Source organism: Phalacrocorax carbo, chromosome Z (genome assembly GCF_963921805.1).
Source record: "Phalacrocorax carbo chromosome Z, bPhaCar2.1, whole genome shotgun sequence".
NCBI lineage: Eukaryota > Metazoa > Chordata > Aves > Suliformes > Phalacrocoracidae > Phalacrocorax > Phalacrocorax carbo.
The window spans coordinates 21,519,746-21,542,094 of record NC_087548.1 but is presented as its reverse complement, the minus strand read 5'-3'; the positions used below and the strand labels follow the sequence as shown (position 1 = coordinate 21,542,094).

Below are 22,349 nucleotides of genomic sequence, written 5' to 3'. Positions count from 1 at the left end.
TTCATCTTTCCCTTTCCCTTGATCAGCAAAATTTGGAGCCTTCCCGTGGCAGAGATTGCCGCTATTTGCATGAGCTCAGCTAACGTCCCCAGGGACCCTTCAGCACAAAATACAGCAGTAGCCCCCTCTCAGCCCCCAGGAACCACAGAACGGTCCCTGAGCGGGCGGTGGCCACATCTCCCGGTGCTGTGCTTTGACAGGTGAAGTAGCTTTGGCTGTTGAACCCCCGCCTCGCAGGCGGGTGCTGTCGGACGGTGCCGGCCGCTCCCCGCGGAGCCCCTCCCGGCCGGGGCGCCGGGGCAGCGCCCGCAGCGGCTGGGTGCTCCGGAGGGAGGCTGCGCTGGGAGGCCCTGACCTCTTGTGGTCAAGAAAGAGCCCATAGCGCTTCTCCGGGGGGGCGGGGAAATGGGAAAAGGATAAAGGTGTGCTAACCCTGGTGGAGTTCTGGCTAAATTCTGGCTGCTTGCCTAGTATCTTCCTACTTTCCCAGAGGATTATCGTGTTGGCCACTAGAGCAGCTCTGTGGTGTTTCTGTGGGCATCCAGCAGCTCCTCTGGTTGCTTTTCCATGGATTAATAATTTCAGATGCATGCCTTGTCAGGACTCATCCTGCAGGAGGTATCCATTTTCTATTGCAGAGAGTTTTGTCAATCTTTAAATGTTGGGCTGAAATTTTCTGTGCTATGGGACCTTGCCTCACCCTGGGCCATTTTTACTCCTAGAAGTCTCACTCTGAGGAAAACTATTTTGAATGTATTCAAAAATAATTGTGTGCTCTATCTAGAAAGATTGGACTAGATGATACCTGATGTCCCTTCCAACCTGTGATTAATTCTGTGATGCTGTGAAATATTCTTTGAAAAGGTTTAAACTGGAAACTCTGGAAAGGGAGGAAGAGCATCACTTGAATTTTTGCTGAGGTAAGACAACAATGATCTGCATAAAGCCTGTGACACTGTGGCAAAGCTATAGATCTTTCAAATCTACCGTTTGCACGTTCTTGGTAGCTCTTCACAAGTCCCAGCACCTTTTCTACTGAAGATTTTCCCCACTGCCATGCATGGTCTAGCCTGAAGCTCTGCAGGCTTTTCCCTGTAGTCTTAACCCCGGCTTCCCTGGGTAATATCAGGTCTCTAAGTCCCATCTTGGGAGCTGGGTGACAAAACTGAGGGCTGGATACAGAAATTGGCTGGATGAGGGAAGGAGGTTGAAGACAAGTGAAAAGTGGCAACACAGAAGGGTCACACTAGGAAGGACCAGCGTACGCGCATGTCCCTTTCCCTCTAGGGCCGGAGCCAGAACTGGGGCTCCCTACACCCCCATGGCTCATGGCCAGCCCTGGACAAGGCATTGCTAGTCAGTGCCCCTCCTCCAGAAGCTGTTCGACACCAAGCAGCCAAGGATGAAAAATTGCCTCTGGAGATTCGGGTTGCCCTAGCTACAACGAAAATGCTCCATACACCAAATACACATCAGCAATGAGGCAAGGAGTGATAACCAGTACTGCTGAGCAGTACTGCAGCAGCCTATATGGCAGAGGCCAGGGCCATGAGACTTATGTCACTTACCCTGGCAGTATGTGACAGTAATGCCATGCTGGATGATGGTATTTCAACATACACGGGGTTTTTTCAGTTTGTTTTCCCAGAACCCTGTAAACGTCTACACACAGAGTTACATTAGAAGAGCAGGTTAAATACCCACAAAATTAGATTCCCAAACAGCCTATGAGACCTTAACTCTTCTTCTTTCCAAACCCCCCACCTTAGCACAGGATAGACCTCTAAATTACTGACCACATACTCTCTCCCAACAGGACACCTGCCCAGCCACTCTGGAAAAACAAAATTTTTCCTTGTCTGTGCCATAGAGTCAAATTTCTTTAGCTTAACATCTTCCATATGGTCTGATTTTCAGTGCCTGGCTTGAGACTTCCAGGCCCAATTGGAATAAATGCTGAGAACTCACAGCTGTATTGACATAGCTGCTGTATTTAGCACTGTGTAAATCTGAACACGGGGAGAAAGCACATCCTTAGTGCCTCAAAACTGGGATGCCACAGTAGTGATCAATCTTCATTGCAGCTTGTGAGTGTTCTATCTGCAACCTTCTTTATTCAACACTTGGAAAAGACACTTCATTTCTGCAAGTCAAGAAGAGTAATGGAGCTGCAAATTGACAATGCCTTTGTATTTTATTTGAGAATGAGATCCAGAAAATATATCAGCATGGCTTTTAGTTCTGTTGCAATATATTACAGATTTAGGATTAATGAAAAATGATCTGTGAAAGATTTCATAGAGATAAACAAAGGAAAAGCACAGTTTGTCCTGACCTCCTGAACATAAAAGAATCCATATCTAGCTGAACAGCCCTTTTAATGTTGTAGCTGGAGTGAATAGCCCAAAATATATATGAGATATATGTACTGAGTTCATACTGAAGAAAAGTGTAGTGTAATGAGAATTGCCCATACATAGAGACCAAAGTTAATATATTGGACAAAAAGATAAAGGAAATGATTCCTATCTTGTGTTCAGCCAAGCCGCTAGATTCAAGTGTGCTATTGTGTCAGTAGTGCTTGATCTGAAAGACTTCATTATTAAGAAGTTAATGCTCAACAGTAGTATATACTGGTGCAATGAATTGAGCTACTTTCAAAAGTCTACATCCTATAAAGCTTCTGTAAGTTACTTGTACTCATAAATTATCCTCTAGGGGCTTAAACAAAGTCAACTAATCAAAACCAGACCACAACCAAGTTTACAAGAAGAAATTATTTCTAGATTAAAATATGCACCTTCCTGTATAACAGTGCTATACAATGAATATGCATATGTATGCATTGCAGTGTGCAATGCATGCTCGGGTAGTATGTCAAGAAAGATGTATACTAAAACATTGTAAAGGTTGACTGATTTTATACCCCTAAAATGACAATCTGGCTGAGTTTTTGTTCTAGAAAGCCTCCTAGACTTAGAAAGGCGGATATGTTTTCATTGTGTAAAAGACATAAACCAGCACCCTGAGGAATTTGTGCTTGCCTTGTGTTGATTACAGAACAGAAGCACTAGGCATTTATGAAACTATATATTCAAGAACTTCTCCACCTGTGGAAGCCTAGTTACTATGTTTGCATACACAAGTATGCACACTGTTCATCAAACACCTGCACTTCTCAAAAATTAATTAGCAAATGCTTATGCAAAATCATAACCTGTTCAATGTTATCATGAGTAGGTTTGACATGTCCTGCATGAATCTCTGCCCTTCATGTTGAAAATGTAGTGGATATTGTCCTTCAAATATGGTGCTTAAATTCTAAATAAGGAAGCAGAACTGAGCCCTTGACATTATTTAGAATATAAGAGGGGCTGAATGCAGGGAGAAATCCTTATAGTATTTTCCTGCATATGGATAATGCTTAGAGTCCATTGAGGCCTGTGTGTGACATGATTACCAGCAATTAAATAACCCTGAGAGAACGTAACAATTAATCATCAACTTTTGTATTAACACCCAGCAAGATCTCTATTTTTTTATGCTGAGAGACTTAAGGGAGAGAAAACAGAACTTGAAAAAGCTATGTCCACACATACTTGCTTAATTTGGCTTTGAACTTGCTCATGCTTCAAAAATTATTCTGAACATCTGGCTTCTTTGTTAATCAGAGAGAGTATGTTTTATTCCCTTGACTTTTTTATAAGAAAAAATGAATGTATTATAGTCCACCATATGATGATAATCCCTTGTAACAGTAAGAGTTTGCAGGAACCAAACATGACATCATGCTACTCGTGATATGTCTTTGTGTGCGTGTGTGTGTGTGTGATGCTCACAATAGCAATTATTTTCCCAAAGGACATGAAACCACACACAGGAACCCAACCACCACAGGCAGGCAGGAGTGCAGCACCTGTTTAGCACTGTGAAGGCCAGCTCAACCCAGCCAGGGACTTACAGGTTTGAAGAGTGATTTAGCCAGATGAGAAATAGTTCTTCTCTTTAGTGATGTTCAAAAGAGCTTAAAGATCAGAGGTGATCAAGACTGCTTCCTGAGACAGAATCAGATAGAATCTCCACCCTCTATCGGGCACAGAGGGGAACATTGCAACTGAGGATGAGGGAAAGGCTGAGGTACTAAATGCCTTCTTTGCCTCAGCCTTTAATAGTAAGACCAGTTATTCCCAGGGTATTCAGCCCCCTGAGCTGGAAGGCAGGACAAGGAGCAGAATAATCCCCCAATAATCCCAGAGGAAGCAGTTTATGACCTGCTGCACCCCTGGACACTCGCAAGTCTATGGGCCCAGATGTGATCCTCCTGAGAGTACTGAGGGAGCTGGTGGAGGAGCCTGCCAAGCCACTCTCCATCATTTATCAGCAGTCCTGGTTAACATGGGAGGACCCAGACAACTGGCAGCTTGCCAATGTGATGCCCACCTACAAGAAGGGCTGGAAGGAGGATCCAGGGAACTACAGGCCTGTCAGCCTGAGCCCAGTACCGGAGAAGGTTATGGAGCAGTTCATCTTGAGTGAGGTCACCAAGCATGTGCAGGACAACCAGGGGATCAGGCCCAGTCAGCATGGGTTCATGAAAGACATGTCCTGTCTGACCAACCTGATCTCCTTCAGGATGACCCACCTAGTGGATGATGGAAACGCTGTGGATGTTCCCTGCCTGGACTTTAGCAAAGCCTTTGATACTGTCTATCACAGTATCTTCTTAGAGAAGCTGACAGCTCATGGCTTGGACAGGTGTACCCTTCGCTGGGTAAAAAACTGGCTGGATGGCAAAGCCCAGAGAGTTGTAGTGAACGGAGGTAAATCCAGTTGGGAGCCAGTCACAAATGAGCTTCCCCAGGGCTCAGTGTTGGGCCCAGTCTTGTTCAATATCTTTATCAATGATCTGGATGAGGGGATCGAGTGCATCCTCAGTAAGTTTGCAGATGACCAAGTTGGCCGGGAGTGTCAATCTGCTCAAGGGTAGGAAGGCTCTGCAGAGAGATCTGGACAGGCTGGAGTGATGGGCCGAGGCCAGCTGTATGAGGTTTAACAAGGCCAAGTGCCGGGTCCTGCACTTTGGTCACAAAAATCCCATGCAACACTACAGGTCTGGGGAAGAGTGGCTGGAAAGCTGCCTGGCAGAAAGGACCTTGGGGATCTTGATTGACAGCCCCTGAACATGAGCCAGCAGTGTGCCCAAGTGGCCAAGAAGGCCAACAGCATCCTGGCTTCTATCAGGAATAGTGTGGCCAGCAGGAGCACGGAGGTGATTGTGCTCCTGTACTTAGCACTGGTGAGGCCACACCTTGAATATTGTGTTCAGTTTTGGACCTCTCACTACAAGAAGGACATTGAGGTGCTGGAGCATGTCCAGAGAAGGGCAACAAAACTGGTGAAAGGTCTAGAGAGCAAGTCATATGAGGAGAGGTTGAGGGAACTGATGTTGTTTAGTCTGGAGAAGAGAAGGCTGAGCAGAGACATTATTGCTCTCTACAACTACCTGAAAGGAGGTTGTAGTGAAGTGGATATTGGTCTCTTCCTCCAGGTCACTAGTGATAGAATGAGAGGAAACAGCTTCAAGCTGCATCAGGAAAGGTTTAGATTGGTTATTAGGAAAAATTTCTTTACAGAAGGAGGGGTCAGGGATTAGAACAGGCTGCCCAGAGAGGTGGTGGAGTCACCATCCCTGAAGGTACTTAAAAGACATGTAGACGTGGCACTTCAGGGCACAGGTTAGGAGACATGGTAGTGTTGGGATGACGATATGACTTGATGATCCCAGAGGTCTTTTCTAACCTTAATGATTCTATGATTCCTATCCAGTCATCCTCAGGTTTGGCTCCCTTGATTTCCTCCCCATGGTATATATAGCTATTTGTTACAGCAGAGACAAGTTTGAAGCTCTATGGGGACTTTAAGCCAGTTCACCTGGCCAGCAAACAGTTCACCTCCTGCTATGCAGATAGATCAGAGGCTTCCCAGTGCTCCCTTCATAATCTTCAGAGATGTCTTCATCACCACCACTTCAGTCATGGCCACATTTAGGAAGAAAGCGGACAAAATGTAGCTGCCTCTTGTGACATCCAGCTGGAGGAGTGGCTCCTAGTAAGTGATGGAAGACAATAAGAAACAGAGCAAAGTCAGGACCTTTTGTTTCACATTACCAGCTCCAGTGTCAGATCAGGGAGCTGCTGCTTCTCCCTTTCACATTAGAGTGGAAAACAGCTTCACCAGACCACAAACTCTAAATCATCAGCATCGCTGTGGTGAGGAAAGCAAACTGTGATACAAGGGCCCTCTGTGCATCAGATAGTCAATCTACGGACAAGGGTTTGGGGCTTGGTTTTTAAGGAGTTTTATTAAATACTTATTAAAATGCAATAATAGTGGACATTAAACAATTGTTGTTTAACCAAAACAGTGGGAACTGGATTTTCTCAAGAAATGCTCTCACTCATTACTTTCTCACAGAATCTAAGTAAATTAAAATTAAGAAGCGGTACTCCAGCAGACTCACAGAATAATGTGAAACAGCCCTTGAGGAACAGAGATGCTGGTGCTGCCACTCACTCATTAATGACGAATAAGAGATCTTTTGTGATTACCCACATTGGACAGGATCGTTTTCTGTGGAGGAGAAAAAAAATACCACACTCCTGTCAAAAGACTGCAGGTTTCTGCTGGCTTCCTCCATAGGGGAGTTGCCCCACCTCTGAGAGGCACCAGGGCTTGGTCCCCCAGCCCTCCCAGTGTCTGAGGCAGAGCATTCCTCGCCCACAGGCAGCACCGGTGGCAAGACTCTGTGCAAACCGTGCAGCCAAGCGTAGCTTGGGGCCACAGGGACTGGGAGGCATTTTCTGACAGTCACTCGTCCCCACTCCCGAGGACATTGTGGCAGCAGACCTCAAAGCTGAGCTCACAGCACCCGGCCCGCTGGCTTGGAGATCTGGATGCCTGGGGTGGAGAGAGGACAAAGGGGGAGAGGGAAGGGAGAAATGGCAGAGTGAGGCTGGCATCATCTGCAAAAGGCTGCAAGATCATGCAACAAGCTCCCTGTCAGGCTGTCGTTGCAACGGTCTTGGTGCAACGCTGTTCCTGCTCGGTTTTGATTTTTTTATTTTTTACCTTCTAAATCCTTGATTTCACAGACTTGATGTTTTTTTCTGTGTAATTTATGTTCCATATACATGCATGGGCACATGGAACCGCACGTATGACCTACTTCACTTCTTCTGCATGAGTCATTCATGAGAAATGCTCAGATGATCTAAGATATTTCCTACCCAACACAAGGACTGTGAAGCCTGCAAACGATTGTAGGGAGGAGGGAATTTCCTCTGTCAGGACACCTGATTTTCCCCATCCAAAGTGCCTCTGAAGCAAGCTGACTTTCCAAATGCACGCTGACTAAAAGAGCTGCTGATACAAACAGAGGCTACACTGTCACCCTGTGCCAAATGTGTCAGCGAGGCTTGGGGACAAGCTGGGCTGTGTGAATGGCAGCCCTTCCTCGCAGCCCCCGGCACTTCCGCAGGGCTCCCCCCACCCCCGCCCACAGCCCCCCACCCCCCAGGCCACAGCCCGGCAGCCCGGGAAGCGCTGCTGCGGCTGCGGGCAGCCTCCTGCGGTGAATGCATCGCAGAGATTGTGCTCTGCATGGCCAAGGCTAGTGCTGGTTTCCAGAAGCCCACGGAGGAGCCATTTACAATTGTTTTTCCTTCCTGTAAGCATCAGCTGCATGGGTCTGAAAGTTGACCTGGGTGGAAGTCAATAGACCTGAGCAACTTCCTCCAGCAATCTCTGGTAACAAAAGGCTTCTGTAAAGCCATGCAAAGCAGAGAACTGGCATTGCAGCATGCTGGTACTATACCATTAAGGTATTAGCACAACAAGAAAATGTTTTCACCACCAAACTGCAGCAGTGTCTGGGAAAGCAAGACAGATGTCCACTTCTACCCGTGCAAAGCTCTTCTGATGTTCACGGGGAATCTCTGACTCGTCCATTTTTTCCATGCAAAAATTGGTCACCGGAGGAAGGGAGGGGGTGCAGTCAATATAGGCGTACTTAAATATATTTACTAATCTTTAAACTCCAGCACTTGGAATAGTCCTGAAAGTAAAGATTTAGCCTTACTTGATTTAGGATGTAGTAAAATTTTAAGTGGGCACATGCTTTTCTGGGGTTAACTGGTGTAAAAGAAGTTACAAGAGATTATATCAGTTAAGGTTCTGTTCTAAAATTTACTCTTCTGGGTTTTTCCAAAATAAAATTAGATGAAGTCTTGAATGCTGGTAAGAATAACTATGAGACCAGACCAGAAAGGACACCATTGGTTTTGCTGTCTTGTCAAAACTCTGGCTGACTTGCCAGGTTTTAGTCAAACAATGAGTTTTGAGTTATTCACAATGGCAACTCAGAGGCTGAATCTATTTTTAAATGGTCGTGTTTCAAACTTCACTCTGCTTTTAAATCAAAGAGGAGACCTAACCTATTTCCAGACATTTCTCTGATTAGTTTCTCAGCAACATCTAACTGCATTAACACAGCTGTCAGAAGGGGGTTGCTTAATAAAATGTAGCCTTCATCAAAGGGAAAGAAGAGAAAATTTTATTAGTTTGTTGACCAGAGCATTTCTACAGATTGAGTCTGCTTCTCTGGTTTATATCGTTGCTCAGATCTGACTCTTGTCACTGTACTATTTATCTGGTTTAATTTCTCTAATAAGAATATCTGAAGGGATTATAGGGACATAATAAACTGGAAGCATATATGAAAGATCTTATTAAAAAGCATTCCTGCATTATTTAAAACAGATGTAGTATTGTAAGAGAAAAAAAGGGTTTATTAAGCCTCCAAAGCTGTCTTCGTCCATCTGTGTAAATTGGCAGGTTGCGTGAAGACCTTTATGTTATTTATAAATAGAGTCATGCCCAAAATATAACTGCACATCCAAACAGTCTCTAATTTAGGATGGGTTAAAATCCTGGCTCTTGATACCCATTTCACAGCTAGACTGTAATTATTATAGGAGCTTTTACTGCTTGCTTCCTCTGGTTCTTGTTGCTTTTGGTTTTGGTTTTTTTTTTTTTACAAGCCAGCCTCCAGTTAACCCTGACCCTTTCATTCATGGTAGCAGCATCTTGCATGTGTTATAGCAGATAGATTTAGACATCCTCATCAGCCTTACATTGTTTTTTGCTTATAAAATACAATAGACTGGTCAAAATACCTTATTGGCTTCAGCAATTACCTTGTAAGAAGGAATCAAATGATCCTTTGCTGTGTCCTGCTTAGGTGTCCAATACCTCAAAAAACATCTCAAGGTCCTCCCTGAAATCACCATCTGCGAGACAAAATCCCTCTGGGTGAACCCAGCATGTAGGTGCTTTTTAATTGGGTGGGTGCTCTGACTGCAGGTCTGTTACCTCTAGTAAGTCTAAAAGCAGCAGCTCTACACAGAAGCAGCCCACATAAAAGCATAACCAAAACCACATCCAAAACCTGTGGGCTTCAGCAGGTCTGTGAGTTCTTGTCTGAGTCAAATGCCGCTTGCACCGTGCAGCACAGGGGCTGGACAGCTGCACTTATGTACCCGTGCTGATACGCTCCCAGCCTGCACCCACTGCACCACCTCCATGCACACTGACACTCCAGGCCCCCAGCACCTGACAAAGCCATGCCATTTTTATGCAGATGTCTCAAAAATGGGACTTAAGAGCCCAGCATAGGGCCAAGGGTAAGAGTGTTTCACAAGTTTTCAGAAACTATAAAATTAAAAGGTATGTAGCCCAGTTCAGTCAAGATTTACTGTAGTTGCAGCTGAAACAATTTTTCCCCTTGCTAAGTGATCTGTAAAAATTGAGCCCTTAAACTCCAGGATCTAGTTGAAGCAGCGTGTTCAATGCCTTGTGAGCAGCCTGCAATTAAGCCCTTTCCCCACAGTAAATGCAAGGCAGCTTATCAGAAACCTCTGAGTTTTGTCTGTAGTTCCCCAGCTAAAGCTATTTGAGTTTCACCAGTTGCAGAGCCGAGCGCGACGTGCCATTTAGATATTGTTTACCTCTCTCCATAGAAAAAAGGCTGCAGTGAAGTTTCCACAACAACTGGCATTTAACAGCTGGCAGCGGGTAGGCAGCCTGACTTAGGGTGGTGGCTTAACATGGCTGTTTAGCAGAAAAAAAGCACAGGCAATCCTTACCCTGAGGAATCACTGCTGTAATGACCCAATTCATTAAACTGGTAAAGCTGCCCATAGACATCAACATTCCCTGCTGGTGGGAAAGGGATTGGCTCTGGTACTTTACCTCAAGACAGATATAACTCATCAGATTCTTCTGGCATCTGATGCAGCCACCCAGAAAACTTATCTGGTGTCAGTAAAAAATAAGGTTGTTATCACTGCCACACTTAGGAAATGTTCTGTGCTTTACAGTGACTGTATTTTCTTAGGCAGTACCAGAAAATGGCTGTGAACCTCTACATCTGTCTGTTACTTCTTATCCAAACCATGTCCAAATTAAACCGAACATCAGTCATGGTTACACAGACTCTTTAGCAGGATGTTTCTCTGATTGAGCGAGTCTGATGAGAAACTGTTCAGTTCCACAAAGACAAGTCATTAATGTTTCTGGAAGGTTTTTCTAATTAACGCTTGGCTCACATTATTTCCTTGTGGTGTATGCCTGCAAGCTAGAAAATTAGGGGCTCATGTGATCTTTAAATAAAAGACAAAGAATTACATTCTTTAAATCTGGTTTTAATGTTGCAGGGTAAAAATAAAGACCTTCTTGTACCTCTGGACACAGTATCTTAGTCCTTGCTCGACAGAGGCTTTCAATGACCTCTCCATGGCCAGGTTTTCAGGCCTCTGTTCATTCTGTTCTTCCTCAGCTCTGCTGTTAGTCGTACTCCCCCCTACAAAAAGTGAACAGTCTCTGTTACTTTTGTCTCCACCTTTTCATCTCTACTCTCCACCTGTAGTTACAATAGCTTTTGCTAAGGTGTCTGCATTGCTTTTTTGAGACTTTGGACTCTTTATCAATCTGCTCAGCACTTTTCCTTAGGCAGCTTGATCTACCCATAGCTTCAAACCTCCTCTTAGTCCCAGTTCCCAGAATTGTCTTGCTGCTCCTGATTTTTTCCCTCCACTCTGTTCCATTTTTATTTTTATTTTTTTCCTGCCTTCCTCTAGGAGATGCTTTGCTGGCATCTTAACCTGAAGATGGCTAAATAATAATCCCCTACAGAGCCTGCATGTCCTCTATTTGTCCCCAGTTTTCTTTTTGTTTTGAACTAAGCAAACGCAATGCTGCTTATAGCAAGTTATGTTTTCCAGACCTGCTGCCATCTTGTTCTCTCTTCTCTAGTTTCCTGCAAATGTATTTACATCTAAAAACATGAGGCATAAAAATCAAACTTCCTAAGAGGCTTCTCAGGACTGAGCAGAGTCATATTACTGAGCTTTACATATGGCTCTCCTGGTTTTGTTTCTCTCATCTTCCCCCTCTTCCTCTTTTGTGCTACTAAATGTGCTATTAGTATAACTTATCACCCTGGTGCACGGCATTTACTGACAAATCCAAACCTACAAGAATACACGAGATGGCTTCTTCTACCTTTATTGAGGCAATTAGAAAATACACACTATTCTCCTTGTTCTGCACACCTTCCCTGTGAAAAGAGTGAAGTTTTCCAAGGTTATCCCAAGGCTACTGTTACGCTTGCAGCCCATAAATCTGATTTATAAACTCATTGACCATCTCAATTCTCATTACTGTAAGTGCAAAACAAAACAAACCCCACTGGCCACAATTTTCTCCTCCCTTCAGCATTATTCATAAATGAGGTTGCCTGAAGGGAAGTACTAAATCACTGCCCGTTACGTATTCTCTCCTATACAGTTAGTACTTCCAAACTCCAGTGCTTCTCCTTGAATCTTGCCTTTCTTCTATGATCATTTAAACAACTGACAGCTCTAATTATTGTACTCATAGGCAAGGGCTTAATTAACCTAATCTGCCTGCCATGGAGCTGACAGGTATGCTTTTCTGTTAGAGTTAGGTCAAAACATGTAATCTGCAATGAATAGGAGCTCTTTTTCAGCTGCTCTGGCAGTGGTTCAGTGCATTTATGCCTCTCCTCAGGCCACTGAGTTGTGTGACCTTGCAGCTCACAATGAAGAGTGACGAATTTAAAGTGTATGTCAAAAAGCTAGTCTTCTCTGACCCAGTTTCCAGACACAACATGATGGATAAATGCCAACAAAGCAGCAGCCTGTGTTATCAAACAGTAACAGGGCTAAAGCAGAGGGGAGCATTGCTTCAGTACTGCCCAGAAACGACCATTGTCAGCATGGGGCAGCATGAAGAGCTTTGTTTATCAGGGTATGATTAGGAGAGTCAAGGTGAGACCAAACAGAGATGCCATCCTAAGCACTCCTGGGTATCTGTGCCTATACTGACTTAGCACCCTAACCACTTTCTGGTCATCCCTAAAGGAAGTAAAAAACCAAGCCCTTCTGCACACTATGGCTGCTGTGTATTGTTAGGAATGGGTTGCTACCACATACCTGGTGGACTACCTTGCTGCTCTGCTATCACAAGGTCCAAGAGAGATATAATGGCTGTAGAAAACTGTGACCAACATTTTGCACTTCTTCTTCTCCCCAGCCCTCTCTGAAGTTGGAGCAGCTGCATGCCAGAGTGGGAAGCCCAGAGTGATTTTTCTTAACTTGCTGGCTTACCCTGGACTAAAAATAATACAACATACTACACATCCTGACAAAGCCTTTTGAATAACAGAGCTGATCTAAAATTAGCCCAGTTAGGCAGTTACCTATAAATCAAAATATTAAAAAATGCATTTATATAAATAGAACCTTTAAAGTTTGCTAATTTTTTTGGTTACTTGATTTCTGAGAGTTCTTCATTTCCTTATTTCTAAATGAGTTTCAATACAGTGAAAAAAGCTAGAAGCTTTTCCTTCAGATTTTGCATATCCAAGAACAGTGTAGTTGTTCCTGACAAGCCCATCAATAGCAAAACCTATGGTTTGCATCATTTCTCCCTTTTCAAAAGGGATAGTCAAAATCCTAGCTCGCAGATGAGTAGTGACTTGTACCAAAAGACTAACTCAGGCAACACACAACAGCCGAGGCTGACCCTGTGTTTCCTGTTGTTATCTACCGGCTGCTGTGTTTGGTCTTCCTGTGTTGCCTTTGGTAGCTTAGCCCAGGAAGGGTCTCTTTTAGCTCAGCTAAGAGACGAATGCTTTTTGCCAATCAGCTTTCTGGATTTTTCCCTTCCTGAATGGCAAGGGATAGCCAGTTTGCTTTCAGACCCAACCTGCATCAATGGTTTTGATATGGTTAAATCATACAGCATTAGCAAGTGGCAAGTCAGACTTCTCCATGTAGGCTTTGTATGCAGTGAAGGCATAAAGTCAGAAAGTCAGAGTTAAGCACAGGTTCACTCTGGCTCTGCACTGTACCTGGCTGCTTCCAAAGAACCTCCTCTTTATCCCTGAAGAGATAAGCCAATATAAAGCCATAAAAAAGATCAAGGTCAATAGTAGTATAACACATATGTTTATAAATATATACATGGCTTTTATGTGAGTGCAAGTGCTTCTTTAACAGGGGCAACCCCATGAGTAAAGAGGATTTTCCCTCTCGTTGAGAAATGAGCCTCTCCCCCAGCATTTACCCATCTCTGCTCCCCTTGAGAGGATCTAACTACCTCTCTTCACATCTCAGTTTCCTTTCATTGGTGTCACCAAGGCAATTGCTCTCCTTAGGCAGAATTTTCTCCCACTTGCTTGATTGCTTAAAGTTTTGGCTTCACCACCACTCTATCTTAACTGTGCAAGGGCTAGAGCAGCTGCAGTGCTGTTGGCAGACAGCCTCTCAACATACTCACTTCCTTTGGCAGTTTCCTATCCTAGGAATTATCCCCTTGGTGAAAAATCAGCCAACACAGAGAAAGGTGTTTCCACATTAGTAGCTTCCTGCATCCCATCAGGGAAGTCAGCTGCCAGAAGCAGTGACAAATTTGTAAGAGAAAAAAAATCAAAGAGAAATTGGAAACTATGTTGGAAAGCCAAAGTCTGGGACAACCTTACAAAAAGCTGCTGTCTGTCTTTATGTGAAGTCTGTCTGTCCTTGGGACACTGTAGGGAGGAGAGTACTTGAAATAAACTTGCATAGACATTACTCATTAATGAGATTGCATGCTTACCCATGACTTATCAGATATCCTACTGCAGAGCCAGCCACACAGTTAGTCCTGGAGTTCAACCTTTGTAGGTGATTAACAGGCATCTGTTTCCAAGGGCCAGGCTTCCCTCTTCTAGTGTCATACCAAAAGGAGTGAAAGCAGACTGACACACTAATACTGTTCAGATTATAATCCCTATTTCACCCATCCATGCGTGAATTCATTTAAACCTAGACTTACTTCAAACCACCTCAGTGTGGTTACTTTCAAAATATTAAAGAAAACCTGGAATTTATATCTGCCTAGATGATACCATATTGTAAACCAAACCTAGATGACAGAGTATGTCATATTGTAAACCAAATTTCATTGCCAAGGGAGAAAAATATATTCTTAAAAGCCAAGTCTGGATCATAAACTGTGTAGGACTCTAACACCTACACCTGAGGTCTAGAGAGAACAAATGAGCAGAAGATGAGACAGCTAGAAACAAATGACCCCATCCAAATGGTTCCTTACGGACATGGACAAAGGCAAAGCATTGATGTTTATAATAACAAATCTGAAATCTTAATCTAATGCTTCAGAAATGGCAAATGCACCCTGAACTAAGCTAAATCATGTAAAATACCAGCACTCTGAGGAGGTCTTGAAAACTTTCATGAAGGACCACATAATGTGTAGTCACAGAATCACAGAATGGTTTGGGTTGGAAGGGACCTTTAAAGGTCACGTAGTCCAACGCCCCTGCCATGGGCAAGGGATGTTTTCAACTTCAGCGCCCCATCCTGCCTGACCTTGAACGTTTCCAGGGATGCAGCATCTACAACCTCACTGGGCAACCTGTTCCAGTGTCTCAACTAGTTGTAACATGCAGGACATCGACTTGTCAGGTGCTACGATTCATCAGAGCATTGTCCTGTTATACAACTCAGAATACAGCTAGCAAGACATTTGTGATGATGTAGTTTGATTTTAGTATTTCAGAAAGCAGTCGCATTATATTTCTGAAACTATACAGCTGAAAAGAGCTGATTCATGCATACATTCATATTCACAGTGCGGGCTAAAAGGAAATCAAGAGTCTGAAATAAGTAGAGATCTAGTATTTAGTAATACAGTCAAACCAAATGTGGGACCACTGTAGGCTGAGCAAAGGCTTGGCTTTGCAAGCAGAGTTGAGACAAGTTGAAGCAACAAACTGAACTGTATTGCCTAGAGCATTTTTGTAAGATGCACATTGAAGGACAGCTAAAGAGACAGCAAACTCCAAAATCATGGGATCTCCTGTAGCCATTGGACCCTCATTGTTTTTCATGTGTGAGAAATAAGGATTAAAGTTAGAAGATGTGCCTTTTGAAGCAATATGGAGTCCTAGGAGGCTGTTAATTTTATTCTGAATTTATTTAGGAACAGGAGGATGGATTCTAACTTTAATCTTAAGCCCACAAGTACAAACATTTTGGCTTTTAAGGACTTCACAGATTAACTCCTGCTTACTTGTGTTTATAGCCTCAGCAACATATCAGCTGCAATGTAGTTATACAGACTGACACATCTGAGAAAGAACTGAGTCTTACTCGTCTTAACACTTGAAAGCCTCTTATAACTTCGTATGCAAGATACATAATAAACTAATATTACTGCCTAATGCCTAAATAGATAGGCTAGATTGGTATGATTTCTGAAGAAGAGACTGTTCCCCTGTGCCTGTTTGGACTTCATCCAGGCCAAAGAAATCGGCGTCCTGATGGGTTCGGCAGTGTGAATCTCAAAACAGGTTCTCTCTGAACAATAGCTTTCCATCGGCCTGGTGACAGGATGCCTCTGATCACAGATGTTGCAGAGACACTCTTCTGAGGACTATTTCTACTCAGACTTTCTCACAGAGAGTAAGCAGAGCAGGGAAACAGCTTTCAGTGGAAAAGCAAGCAAACAAGAAAACAAAACAAACCCCTCTAAGTACGGGTAGATTAAGAGTCTGGGAATCTTTTGATTCTTTGGACTCAGCTGTCCTCCAGCAGAACAGAGAAGAGCTGACTGAGGAAAAAATAACACCAAATAACTGGATTTCTAGAAAAGAAAATCTAAAATGAGGCTAGGAGTGAATGCAAAAGTGTGCTTGTCAGTGAAGCTGGCTGGGTGAAATCCTAACATTTCCACAATCAGACAGGACCTTTGCTTTTGGCTCTATGGGAGCCAGGCCTTAACCACCAGGTTCAGTGAGGAAATACACCTTATAAACAGCATTCACTCTGGGAGTTTAAAAATGTATCATGAAAACATTTTGAAAATTCATCTTTTTATGAATTACACAAAAGTATAAAGAAATTATTAGAAAGAAGTTAAGAAACTTTATTTTCATCTGAGGCAAAAAAACTGTAAAGGGTATTACTGAGAGATACATTAAGATTGCTACTTCTAAAGTTCAGATACAGCTGTCAAATTGTCCTTAAGGTACAATTCACCTTTGACAAAACCTGCCCATGTGGGCCTCAAAAATAATGAAGCCTTGTATTTATCAATATAATAATAACATATAGAGGGTGTACATGCATTATACATCTATACACACATATACACACAGAGCAAAATGCGTTGAATGAGAATATTTTTGTCTAGGGACCAGATTACCTGTGTTTGAAATGTGATGCGGGTTTATCAGCCCCTTGGATTATAAACATTGTATTGATAGCCTGTACCTAACTCACCTCCCACTCAAATCAAGATAGCTGGAAAATTTCTGACAAGGATGGTTTTTTATTTGAAATTGCCAACCTGTACAAATGCAAAAGTTTCGACACTATGTCTTCATTTTTATAGATATTTTTCCTGATTTTTCCTTACCTGTCCACCTGGGCCAAAGGGTGACCAAAGACCCAGGGGTTCTGGTTTCCCAGATGATGACCTCTTGGCAGTTCCCAGGCTTTTTTAAGTCCTCAGGTCTCAGATCAGCTGCCTTCAGCTTAAGTCTATGGGCCCCTGTGGTCTACAGCTAAAAAACTATATATGCTATATATGCTATTAACCAGACACCTATATGATATAAACCAGGATCTCCCCTCTTTCCAGAGAGTACTTTTTAACTCCTGGTTTTGTCAGAGATCGGAAAAAGATTAATTTTTTTAATATTGATGTCTTCCACAAATTGAAATTTCTTTTTCCACCCGGTTCTGATCACTTTCTCAAGCATTGAGTGTCTGTTTTAACAGCAGGAAGCTGAAAATTTTTATCTTCTCAGCTGGCATTATTCCTCAACATTGACCATGAGCCAGTGTCTGCATTGCAAACTGCAACTGGCAAGCGGGTTAGTTCAAACTCCAGACCTACTTCCCAGTGTTCAGTATGAACATTTGTATCTTGGAAAAAAACATTTGAAGAAGGGTATCCTTAAGTATTTTAAGTTAACCTGGAATCAGCTAACACATGGGGTCCATGACTTCCCAAAGGCTAAATGTTAAGTGTGAAAGAGGCGCTCCGGCATGAACAGAAACCTGTGGGTACTCCCCTTTCCTGGAGCCTGTTGAGCTCTACTTAAACATTGACCCAGAATAAATTTATTGTCTTCCAAGGACAGAAGCTGTCCTTTGAATCACAGGAACCTGTCAAACTCACTGCAATCCATTTACATATATATATATATATATATATATATATATATATATATACATCCTGTGCTGTGACAATAATAGCAATGAAGAAATATGATGCTCATGGTAAGAATGGCACTACTTTCAAATGAAACAGAAAAAAAAAAAACCAAACCAGATTTTTAAAAGATTAATTGATAAAATTACTTCAGATCTCCTTTTACTAACAATGAGTCTTTTCCCTAACAGTAAGCAAAAGTTTTGCTAGATGCTAGACATCTGCACAAGATGCCAGGAGTGCACAGGGAGTAGTCTATTAACAGAGTTGTTCTGCATATTTTGTGTAGGTTACTCCTCATGTTTTGAGCTTCTCCTGAAAGGCCAAGATTTACTGCCTGGAACAGAGGCAGGTGTTCATTCATCCAACAAAAATTAGTCTCTGGTGCAGGTTTAAGGCAACTGGCAGTGCAGGCCTTAACTCGATGAACCTGGAAAGGCCCACACCTCCCACACCACTGCATTTCAAATGAAAAATTCCTCAGCACAAAAGGCTCAGCCCACGGGACTTCTCCAGACAAACAATCAGCCTGCAGTGCTTCACTGGGCATAAGGGTCTTGGCAAGGCGCCACTCACTATCATTAAAAGTGTTTATAAAAAAAAAAAGTTCATTTTTGGCCAGCTTTTTTTCCAAGGCCAGGCCTCCACCCCCACATCTTCAGTGGAATGTGTTAATAATTTGCTTTGTGGAGATGAAAGGCTCTTTGATAGGAGCAGCATAAACACATCTCACTGTGCTCAAAGGTCTTTGTCCCACAACAGAAGCATAGTTTCTGTACAGTGGCTTGAACGGAAAGAACAGACACATTTCTGAATCACTTTTCACTTTTTTTTTTCTGCTTCCCCCCCCCCCCCCCCCCCCCCGATTTATCTTCTCCTTTATTTCTTACAATCTCTTGTAAATCACTGTGAGGAATACAAACAGGCAAGTGGTTCCGGACAAGAAATCCTCACAGATACTAGCAGCAGATGGATTAAAAATACCAGCCAGTCTGCAGTGTCATAAACCAAAAGTCACACCAAAACATAAGTCTGTCCCAGAATATGTGACTGAGCATAACCTGGAGCAGTGTGTAACACAGGAAGAGGGAAGAAACCGGTAGCTATCATCTTGTGATCCTCTCTTCAATAGCAGGTTGCAGGGCCTACTGAATAAATACAAATGGAAGATTGGCATTTATCTGTAGAAAAATACATGTTATTATTACTTCAAAATGCAGAGTGCACTGCCTAACTGTTGTCTCCTGGGTATAGTGCATCCCCTTCGCTATCTAGTTTCAGCCAATGCATACATCTCCTCTGTGCCAACATTATCCCTTAGAAAGCTCAACCTACAGTGCTGAACCATAACATCAGTCTTAGTTCCATTTTAATCAGATCCCAAAGGGATAAAGACATAACTGAGATGTAGCTCCTACTCCTTTCCTGGTTTAAATGTCAGCACAGGTCTTATCACCAGCCTGTCTCTTGAGGTATTAGCACTTCAGGACATCTTTCAAGGTGGGCTTTGTGTAGGCTTCTTTTGACTCCTTTTTACCTCTCCTTTCAATAAAAATGATGCCTCTTTCCATGTGTAGACTTGTTTTCTCTTCTTTTTGTCTGTCCTTTTGATAAAAATAATGACTCTTCACAGCACCCTGTCCCATATTTACCTGTGTCTTTAGTGTTCACTGTTCTCACTCTATGCCTCTATTTACTGTTTACAGATTTTTTTTCTATTGATGACAGCCTTATCTAAAAAAAAATCTGATAATTTTACAGATGTGTCACCTAATGCTTCTTAAGCATCATCATTCAGTCATTAGGATAACATGGTCAGATATGCTGAAGCAACTTGAGAGCCTATACTACATTTTTAAAAGTAATTTAGACATTAAAGGCATTTATCCACTTCTCCATCCAGTGTTAAGCTCTTTACGTTGTAGACTATGACTACAGGTTTGGAATAACAGCTGCCCGTCAGCTCCATTTGCACTCTGAAGCAAAGCAGCTTCAGTCTAGACACGTGCAGCACCTATTTCCTTCTTGGAGAGAAAATGCTACCGGTGCTAAGGGCTCTGCCAATGCTTTTAACATGTATGTCCTATTTTCAAAAGGATTGTAAATCTTTACTGGCTCTACTCAGAGTTACATTACTGAAAAAAGGGTTTAAGGTTTGTTAGCAAAAATATAAGGATTAAGGAAAAATATAAGCATTGTAATTTAAATGTAATTTTGCCCCAGTGCGAGCAAAGCACATAGTCTCTGAGTTTACCTGAGGTGACAGGAGTGAACAGTTTTAAGTCAGGTCTCCGACAGGCAAGTTTATATTGCGACTAGAGGAGGTTTTTAGCAGCTTTGAACTACAGCAGCTCAGCAAGTGTTAATCTGGTCACTCTGTGCTGCTGATCTTATTCTTTTCTATAATCATTGTTTCCAGCCCTGATGTTTCAGCAAACATAATCACATGTTGTCATCTACAACACTTCCTCTCATGTAATACTCTCTGATAACATTAATGTCAAGCCTGATATTCGGCTGTGGCCCCAGTGCTGCCCTAGGACAGGAGGATGGCTGACACTGCAACAGGTGTTTCTACTGACAGGAGTGAAGGTGAGTCAAGACCTCTTCTGATGGTTTCACATCTTTAAGCTAAATGTGTGGGATGAAAGAACATGTCTTGAATATACTGCTGAATTATTATGGACAGCGTGTGTTTTTGCTCATTCTAATGTGTGAGAGCTCTGGATCCACCATTCAGTGTAAAGTGGTCCTTCATATCACAGTTTTCCAAAATGTCACTGCCCTTTTTAGCTTTTCTAAAAACACCTTTCCACAACCCTCTATGAAATAGCAACCATTCATTTTGATGTGGTTTCAGTGCAAAACCACCTGAAGAATGGCAGTTTCACTTGAGATTGTTTTGAGCATTTTGGGCCCATTCAGAGCAGAAACTTAGGGAGTGCTGTGATACTGCAGAGCGAAGCAAATATTTGCACAATCCCTGGAGACCTAGGAGCACCAAGCTGAAAACAGACCTATTGTGTGCTGCCGCCTCCAGCCAGCATCTGTGTGTAACATAAGCAGGTTGGACCTGCTACACGTCTCTCCTGTCCTAGTGGCAACCTCTGGCAGAAAAGTGGAGCAGGCAGTTCTGGGGGGCCGAGGGGAAGGCCAGCATTTTAAAGTGTAGTGGAAAATTCACCACAGCTTCTCTGCATGCACATGATTCAAAACATCTCTGACTCAAGTGGTTTTTAAGGGAAAGCTGCTTTACTGCAGCAGGGATACAGTGCTGAGGAGAGGTTCCTGAAAGAAAGGATCTTCTGCTTGACTGTTTGACTTCTGCTGCATTGTTGGAGTCATTTAAATACAATGACCTACACTGCAAAACACTCAGGTTTCTCTTGGCTGATTTTTCATTCACTTGCAGGCTGATCTGCAAGCCTGGCTATGTCTGCTGCTGCCTGGGAGAAGGACAGGACAACATGCTGGTAAAAGGGGCAAATACCCTGCAATAAACAAGATTTGCTTTACTGTACATGTGATGTCTGGAATTGGCTCACAAACATTGCCCTTAGCAAATACTTCTGTTTCCCCTGGCATGCTCCGTGTTATGTGGAACAGTGATTGAACTGCCTGGTTCCTGTGAAGAGAAAGCCCTGCTCTGACCAGCTTCCCTACACCACACCTACTCTCTGTCTAGAAAGAACTCATAAAACTGGAGTAGACAGACCCAAGAGCAGGGCTGATCTGAAGATGATTTTGTAACAAGACCAGTCCTGACCAGTAATAGTGAAAATGTAGATATGACAGTGTCTGCCCACACGGGAGAGATTACAGACCTGAACAGGAGGATTTGGCTTAACAGTTGGTACAGAGGGTCAAAGCAGGTTACAGGTACAATGGAGTGGCCCCAGCCCTGCTGCTGAAATATGACTGGTATATCTGAAGTATAAAGCTAGGCTTTTATTTTTTGCTTCCAGACGATAGGCAAAGCTGTGGTTGCACTTTTCTGTCCTGTTCTTTCCCTTGTATAAAAACACAGGGAGCATTGCCAATCTTCTCCTGATCGTGTTCTTGTTCCCTTAAATAAAAAAAAAACAAATCTCTGTTTCCATGGTCCCATGGAGTCTGAGGACATATGAGTATAGGAGGACTGGAGCACAACTAGAAGTAGGAACATGCCTTTGAGCTGAAAGATCTAGCCACAGTTTTCTTTATTTTAGAAGGAAAAACATAACAAATAAATAGTAGTGATAATCTGGGAGAAAACACTCATTGTTTGTCTCTATCTAATTTGGATGATACTATGAATAGCTAATAACCAGCCATTGCTTGAAGGTACAAATAAAACGCAAAGTCTCTTTTCATCCATATGAAGGGTCCCTGCTCATGTGAGGACCACTCCTTGCAGCCTTTGTTCATGTGAGAGGTGTTTACTTACAGCAGGGCTTGCAGGGACTAAAGCATTAAGCACACGATAATAATGACAACTTTTTGGT

The 22,349-nt window shown here is 42.9% G+C and overlaps 1 long non-coding RNA gene across 1 annotated transcript; it reads left to right on the top strand.

Annotated features, from left to right (window-relative positions):
• The first annotated feature begins 458 nt into the window (after positions 1-458).
• Positions 459-22,095, top strand: LOC135310545 (uncharacterized). The gene is made up of 4 exons (XR_010370638.1): positions 459-618; positions 785-920; positions 20,285-20,457; positions 21,278-22,095. It is a non-coding gene; the product is annotated as an uncharacterized LOC135310545 (long non-coding RNA).
• The last annotated feature ends 254 nt before the right edge of the window (positions 22,096-22,349 follow it).